We start from the raw sequence: 8,430 nt of genomic DNA, 5'->3' as shown, positions 1-8,430 counted from the left end.
GTAGTAATGCCGCTGAGATTGCAGGTGCAAAACTAGTTTAGCCTCTAGCTATACAGTTATGGCCAAAAGTTATGAGAATGACACAAGTATTGGTTTTCACAAAGTTTGCTGCTTCACTATTTTTATACCTTTAAGTCAGATGTTGCTGTGGTATACTGAAGTAAAATTATAAGCATTTCATTTATTGACAATTACATCAAATTTATGCAAAAAGGCAATATTTGCAGTGTCTACCCTTCTTTTTGAAGACCTCTGCAATTTGCCCTGGCATGCTGTCAATCAACTTCTGGGCCACATACTGATGGCCGCCCATTCTTGCCTAATCAATGCTTGGAGTTTGCCAGAATTTGTGGGTTTTTGTTTGTCCACCCGCCTCTTGAGGATTGACCACAAGTTCTTAATGGGATTAAGGTGCGGAGAGTTTCCAGGCCATGGACCCAAAATTTAGATGTTTTTATCCCAAGCCACTTAGGTGCTCCATTATGCTGGAAAAGGCATTGTTCATCGCCAAACTGTTATTGGATGGTTGGGAGAAGTTGCTCTTGGAGAATGTTTTGGTACCATTCTTTATTCATGGCTGTGTTCTTAGGCATGACACAGTATTGATGGTATCGCTCACCTTTCCTTCTCCAGACAAGCGTTTTTCCAGATTCCCCAAACAGTCTGAGAGGGGATTCATCAGAGAAAATGACTTTACCCCAATCCTCAGCAGTCCAATCCCTGTACCTATTGCAGAAAATCAGTTTGTCCCTGATGTTTTTCCTGGAGAAAAGTGGCTTCTTTGCTGACCTTCTTGACACCAGGCCATCCTCCAAAAGTCTTCGCCTTACTGTGTGTCCAGATGCACTCACACCTTTACACCTGCCTGCTGCCATTCCTGAGCAAGCTCTGCACTGGTGGTGACCCCATCCCGCAGCTGAATCAACTTTAGGAGACGGTCCTGGCGCTTGCTGGATGTTCTTGGGCGCCCTGAAGCCTTCTCACAACTATTGAACCTCTCTCTTTGAAGTTCTTGATGATCCGATAAATGGTTGATTTAGGTGCAATCTTACCAGCAGCAATATCCTTGCCTATGAAGCCCTTTTTGTACAAAGCAATGATGGCTGCATGTGTTTCCTTGTATGTAACAGAGGAAGAACAATGATTTCAGCACCACCCTCCTTTTAAAGCTTCCATTCTGTTATTCTAACCCATTCAGCAGGACAGAGTGATCTCCAGCCTTGACCTCGTCAACACTCTCACCTGTGTTAACGAGAGAATCACTGATCTGATGTCTGCTTGTCATATTGTGGCAGGGCTGATATGCAGTGGAAATGTTGTTTTTGGGATAAAGTTCATTGTCATGGCAAAGAGGGACTTTGAAATTAATTGCAATTTATCTGATCACTCTTCATGACATTCTGGAGTATATGCAAATTGGCATCATACAAACTGAGGCAGCAGAATTTGCGACAAATAATATTTGTGTCATTTTCAAACTCTGTATGTGTTTTTTGTGTTTGTTTTTTAACACTTAGGTACCCATTCTATTACAGTGTGAACTCTTGGGTTTTCACATTTGTCACTCCAGGGGGTAAATGTATTGTGCTGCGATTTTTTTCAACTCGCCGGAAATCGGCCACTTTGCAGCTAAAATTTAAAGCGGCGATGGCTTGTAAAGACTTGTAAAGGCAAACTTGCCTTTACAAGCCATCGCCGCTTTAAATTTTAGCTGCAAAGTCGCCGATTTCTGGCGAGTTGAAAAAAATCGCAGCATAATACATTTACCCCCAGGGGTCCCAATCTTGTTAATTACCCCAGTTCCTACAGCCCAGGGGGTTTAGTAAGAGTCCAAGTGATATTCAGCATGGGGCTGGCAACCTAAAGGAGATGATCATGCCTTTTTGTGCACCCCTCCATATAGTTACCAACTCTGCACACACTAGCCTGAACAGGTTTATATAATGGGAGAGGAACCCCACAGTCATGGTCTTCCTGTTATTGTAATAACCAGTTTTCGTTGTGTAGCACTGGTATTGGTTGTAGATTTTGGGATGAGGGTACACTGTCCCATTTTTACTTTTTTTTTAATATTAAACAATGTACATTACATGGGGATTGGTTGTTTACAGGTGACAATTCTGAGAATTATTTTTATCAGATCACTCAGCACAGGTCTGCAAATGAGCTTCTGCATAAAAAAAGACCCCATTAAAATTATCTGTGTCAGCCTGCAGCAGAGAAGCACATTACCAAGCTAAGCAAGAGCTTAATACACAAAAATGGGAGGTAAGTGTTTTATGCAGCACTTTCTGCAACTCGCCGATTATTATTATTGACAGCTAAATTTAAAATGGCAATGTCTTTAAGGGCAAACCTTATCATTTTAAATTTGCCCAGAAAAGTAGCCGAATATCGGCGACTTGCAGAAATCGCAGCACAATACTTTTATCCCAGAATGTTCACTCACTCTCATAATTTAATTAAGCCATAAATATGGCTAAACAAAGGAGTATTTTTAGGAGAAAAACAAGAGTATGTTTAATTGAAAGGTGTGGTACTAAAGTGGTGGGAGGGTAACTTTTGATATGATGTATCCTCTTTTGCACAGCGCACCTACTAAAGATCTTTTCCAGAGAATAGGTGTGGCATCTTGATGTATGCTGAATTGAACACCCAGACACAGGTGTGTAAAAGCGGGGTCTCAGCTGACCTTCAAAATGTTCTCCATTGATTGTATATGGATGAAAGAAAGTGGGTGGAGCAAAATAGAACAGAGTTCCTCAAAATTGAAGTGTGGTTTGCAAGTAAAATTTAAAAAAAATAAAAAACCGGGGACTTCAAACAATCCTACTCACTGTGCCTTCTCTGGCGTTATTTTCTATACATCTTCATAACAATGATTTTTTCCTCCACCAGTTAATTCTCAGACAATATAATTTTGTTTTCTGGAATGCAATTTCAATTGTGGCTTAGCATACTGCATGATGAGTGCAGGGCAGTATTGTTACACCATTGACTTGTGGGCCTACCCTGCACCTATGTCGAGGGCCCGTCAGTACCCTTCTCCAGCCACAGTGGATGAGCTGGACCTCCATGTGATCCTGTGGCTCCCAGTTATTGATAATCTGGGAGAGTAGCATGAAGTGACCACATTATCGCGCAATTCGCTCCCAGTCTATAAGTGACGGAGAGCCACCACATCACATGATTTGGCGCAAAAATCCAACTATTCTACTCTCTACTGTGTGAGTGTCATTAAGAGGACCAGACTAACCTTGTGTGTGTAAGGTAAGTGAAGAAGGCAATGAAGAGGGTTAGAGAGATTAATAAGGAAGATACAGATTGGATCACAGTCAATGGTCGAAAGGGGGTGTATACGGTGATCTGCCGTACCACCACTTCCCCTACTGCCTTAATTATACAACTATTAAATTCCATTCACTTACATTCTCATTACAATTTTCATACCGTAACTTATAAATGTCCATACTGCCACTTCTAAATTTCTCAATGTTCATATAGATCACAGTACCTAAAGATACTTAGCAACCCGGATAGTTAATTCAAAAATAATTTGCTACGCTGTGTTCCTAGATGGAATTACAGTTATGAATCAGGTTAACATAAATGCCTTTGGGAAAATGTTAACTGAATCTGGCAGTAATCCCTATGTGCCTTAGTCACCACGTAAATGGGGGGTTTTAGCAGAGGGAAAGGGGTCTGGGGTAGCACTCCCTCAATGTGACATTCAAAAAAGTTGAGAGATGTGGACATTCCATATGTATGACAGCAGACAATTACTAAAATGTATTCTGGTAGACTTATGTAAGAACAAATACACAGGAGATGAATAAGGAAAACAAATACATATAAAGCACATGAAATTATTAACTTTACACAGTATACTGCAATTTTATTGCTCAACATTCCACTTAACATAGAAATACAAATGATATTTTTTAATTAAGCATTATACTGTATAATAATACTTATACTCAAACACAAACTCTAGAGATAGCAACAGGTCAGGTGCCGTATCAAAGGTGAATAGTCATATAAATGTATACCAATACACATGTTGTGTGCTTGTATGTTTATATACTGTATTTAGTTTTCTTGTACACTTTCTTCAGGATATGCTGTAATGGTTACTTTTCAATAGAACACAGTAGTTGTAGCCCAGACTCCTTTGTAGGTTATGCTGACACTGCTACATACCTATTGTGCTTCACCCCACTGAAATCTGGTTGTGTATGAGACAGACTCCGGTGGAATGAAGGACAGCAGGATATGTGGATTGTTCTTCACACCGGTGACCTGAAGCTGGTAATCCTGTGGTCTTCGAACTAGCAAATGTTAACATGCAGTACAATTTCAGGTTATCGTGATGTTAAGTAGGAAAAGAAAAATTGGAGTGCCAACTCATGTATTCCTATTATTATTCATGAAAAACAGGGATAACTTCTCATAAGGTTCCAGAATAGATTCTCCATGGCAAGCACTGAAATAGAAATCTGCCCCAATCTGAATTGAGTTAATCTGTGGCCTTGGGGGTAAAGAAGCTTGAGACAGAATAAATTGTAGTTTGCCATTTTGGGGATCATGTTTTGTATGACGGAGGTGGGCGCTCTTCATTACATTTTAGATTTGCATTTAATTCTTTTGTAACTCAATAAATCAATTAGTTATTGGCAACTTTATTTTAATTGCTCATCTGATTGCCATTAAAAATATATGAGGGGCCTTGTTAATAACTTCTCAGTAGTAGTTATTTAAGACCTGTTATAGCAACTTGACAAAAGTCACAGCATGGTAGAATTTCTTGTATCCAGGTTTGTAAATCTTTGACATGATTGATAATGTGGCAACATTAAAATATTTTTGCAATATTTACTCACCTCATCACTTGTCCTTGTTGACACTGTTTATAAAATCATTTCATTCATAAAAAAGTATAAACAAATTAATCTACTCAAATATAAAATACTTGATCTTCATCATCTCTTAAGGGGCTGTAGAAGCTATTAAAATTAGTTTCTATCTGTCTTTAAAGTTACTCCCATGTAACATCTAAGCATTAGGCTATATGAATGTGTGGGGGATCATGCAGACTTATACCATTAATAGAAAGGATGCATAAACTTGTGCGAGCATTTTAGGAGAATAATAGTCTCCTTAATATCTGGAGTACAATTTCATAAGTATCACAGACAGAAAGCAGTTCTCATAAAGTCATATCCTGAAAAGTTGACATTAAACAAATAAGTTCGGGACTATGTAGAATGCACTGTAAGGAATAGTGAAAAATAAATAAAGTGCTAAAAATCGTAGTACATTTAAACATAATTTATAGTAGATTCAACGCTAAACTCACTGCAGAGTTGAATAATTATAATCTTTATTTCTTGACCCCCTTGTATGTGTTGCAAGATTCTCATGGATGGCAGCCTTTTGCAGGACTTGAGAAACACAAACCTTGCTCCTGGTTGTTTTCACTGCCTTGCCCTTATTCCTGTGAAGACTTGTTGTGGATGAGCATTCTTGAATCACCATATATGGTATGGAACACACCTGGAGAGCCAAATTCCACCACGCAGTCTGGGCCTATCTGAAAGGTTTCTTCTTCTGGACATGTCTTAACGAGCTTTCACACAGTAAATAGTTTCCATTGCATGATCACGCAGTGGACTGGGAGTGAGCAAAAAAATAGCTGAAGGCAAAAAAACATCTTAAAAAACGCTTTGTTGGCACTGTGACGTGGACAAAGTTAGGATCCCCACAGTATTCCTCTGTTGATATACAGATTCCTTTGCACAATGTGAGTTTTCCCAAAAATCAATTGGAGAAGTTTTCAAAGCGGATGATAGACATATTTCCTCTTTGGATGTTATGTCTCATATTTGCCTTATCATGATAATAATTCAATATTAATTATGGATGTTCACTAAGCCATTTGAAAAAATAAAACACTTTTAGATATTAAAGAGACATGATCGCATTTCACTAACACAGCTTACCCACCAGTGCAAAATTGTATTATGTCACAGAAAGCGCATTACTGCTATATTATTTCCTTAGGATATTACATAGTTGCAAATATTACAGTGATATTAATCTCATGATATAAGAATTAAATAGTGAAAATTGCATTTAGGATACAAAATAACAGGAATGTTGCTATGTATATGTTCAATATTGAAAATCAGGGACCAAATCTTTAAAAACTGGAACTATTTATATCAAAGTAAGAAGCAATAAAGTTTATTGACAAAATGTGTATAAAAAAGTAGAACGTGCAGCTTATTGCAATAAAAGTCTGTAAAAAAAGTTATGTATACATATAAAGGCAAAGAGATGCTGTGATTTTTGCACTCTCTCATATAATATAATTAATAATAACGTAATTACTAAGCACTGCTTATAAGACATATACAACTGCTTATATGACATATTTTATACAACTAAATCACTTGTGAATCACAAGTGAATAAAAACTGGACAAACCTGGAAAGCTTCAAGTTTATCTTACTGCATGAACATGTGACAACTCTAGCTGCCTTACACTAGCTAAGTTATCTAATATCTATAGAACGAACATAAAAACATTGGAAGTTGAGGGAGTTTTTTTTAATGAGATCTACCTTATACAATGTAATCTTGCAGCTCTACAAATCCATACATTAAAGCAAACCACGTCACTCTGTGCTTGGAAGCCATCTGTAGCTTTGTGTTAAAAATAAATAAACCAGAAGTTTTTAATCAGACATCTGCAGAATAAATGATAACGTTGTGATTCAACATATTATAAACTTGGGTATTTAGATTGCATCTTAACACTAAACTATCTTATTTAAACTTTCAAAGAAAATCCTAGTGTTCAGTTACCTGAATCCTTAGAGAAGAGGTTCCACAGACAATTATGCTTCATAATCTCAAGATACATTGCAAAGCGTGATTTTATGTATTCAAGTGTTTGCACTATAAATGTAAATATACCATTAACCCAACAGATATTGAGAATGTATGTTTGCATCCCTGGGTCAAAATTTCAACTACTAGGAAGGGGATAAGCACTAAGATTTTATGTAAATATATATATATATTCCCATTAAAAGCTCCAAAGAATTAGTACTGTCAACAATTCCGTAGGTTGTGGTTAAGCAGATAAATTATGTGTATGGTAAGCATGATTAGTTAACCTCCATTTAAATAAAAGCAAGCAGATCTTGTTTTTTTTTTTTTGCTTTACACTAGTTTCCTACAGCAATATAAAGTGTAGGCATTTTTATCGCCTTCAGCAAAGTCAACCTCAATTTCAATTAGAATATCTATTCCTATATATGTGTGTACATAGGAGAAGGATGCTGGGGGAATCCAAAGAGAGATCAATAATTGGGTGCATGGTAGACTAGGTGGCAGATAAAACAAAAAATAGCGTCAAAATACCCTGAGTCTGCTAGTAATAAAAAAGGTGATATAATAACCAGGAAGACATACTGGTCAATATTTTAGTGCAAGAACGTACTGGAATTTAGAAAATAAGGTCTGAATCTACAAGAAGGCTGGGTAATGGCATAGGCAAAAAAAGTAATTAATGTAACCTTTTATTTTTAATTATTTGGTGCCAAAACTCTACATTACTATTTTAATGCTCTAATCATTACATATATTTTAGCTTTTCATCTTGTATTACACAACAAGTTAATCTCCCTCTACATTAGTGCATCTTTTTCTAGCGAATGTCTGTGCTATTGTTTTTATCCATTCATCACAAACATGTTGCTGTATCTCTGCAAAGTATAAAACACAAAGCATTTCCACACTCACCTTTCCGTTTAGGTAAAGAATCCGAACACTGAGCCTTTACTCTTCTTTCACTAGATAAAGTGCAAAGATAAACAAAGGAGCACAGGGGTAAGGAAAGATAAGAGAGAACAGCAGAACAGTCAAGATATATATTAGTCTACTAAGGAAACTCATCTGAAGAAATGCAAAAGGGAACTTTTAACACAGCCTATGTTATATTATGCCAGTTACTATCAGTATATAAAGTAATAATTTCTACACGGCTGTAGAAAAACACAGCAAAAACATTGTTTGTGATGCTAAGTAATTGAAGCAAAGAGGTAAAAAGAAAAGGAGCTAAATGGGAAACATTAGCAGGTTCAGACAGTAGTACAACATAAAGAAAGTTTGGCATTGCAAAGAATGAGTGATCTGCCCATTTTAAGGTGATGGCTTTTGTATGTCACTTAATTTAAAGCAATGTTGACAGACGGGGCGAGGTAGCCTATCAGGAATTGCATATTGGAAATGGGTGGTTTCAGGTGCTGCTTACCTGAGGGGGAGTTAATGATGCACTCCTTAAAGACCACACCTAAGTAAAAGACAGAAAAGCTTCTTAACAGATGTCTTCAGGAATTTGGAGGATTGCATGTTTTGCCGAAT

General features: G+C 37.1%; 1 long non-coding RNA gene across 2 annotated transcripts; it reads right to left on the bottom strand.

Moving 5' to 3' along the window:
- Positions 1-5,313: 5,313 nt before the first annotated feature.
- LOC142139003 (uncharacterized) lies at positions 5,314-8,197 on the bottom strand. Of its 2 annotated transcripts, none has more exons than XR_012688149.1 (2): positions 7,810-8,197; positions 5,314-6,749 (listed from the first exon to the last, which is right to left on the bottom strand). It is a non-coding gene; the product is annotated as an uncharacterized LOC142139003 (long non-coding RNA). The 2 variants fall into 2 exon arrangements; XR_012688150.1 differs by having other exon boundaries at positions 5,314-6,705.
- Positions 8,198-8,430: the final 233 nt, after the last annotated feature.

The sequence above is a fragment of the Mixophyes fleayi genome, chromosome 2 (assembly GCF_038048845.1).
Source record: "Mixophyes fleayi isolate aMixFle1 chromosome 2, aMixFle1.hap1, whole genome shotgun sequence".
NCBI classification, from domain to species: Eukaryota; Metazoa; Chordata; class Amphibia; order Anura; family Limnodynastidae; genus Mixophyes; species Mixophyes fleayi.
This window is presented reverse-complemented; position numbering and strand designations above follow the sequence as displayed.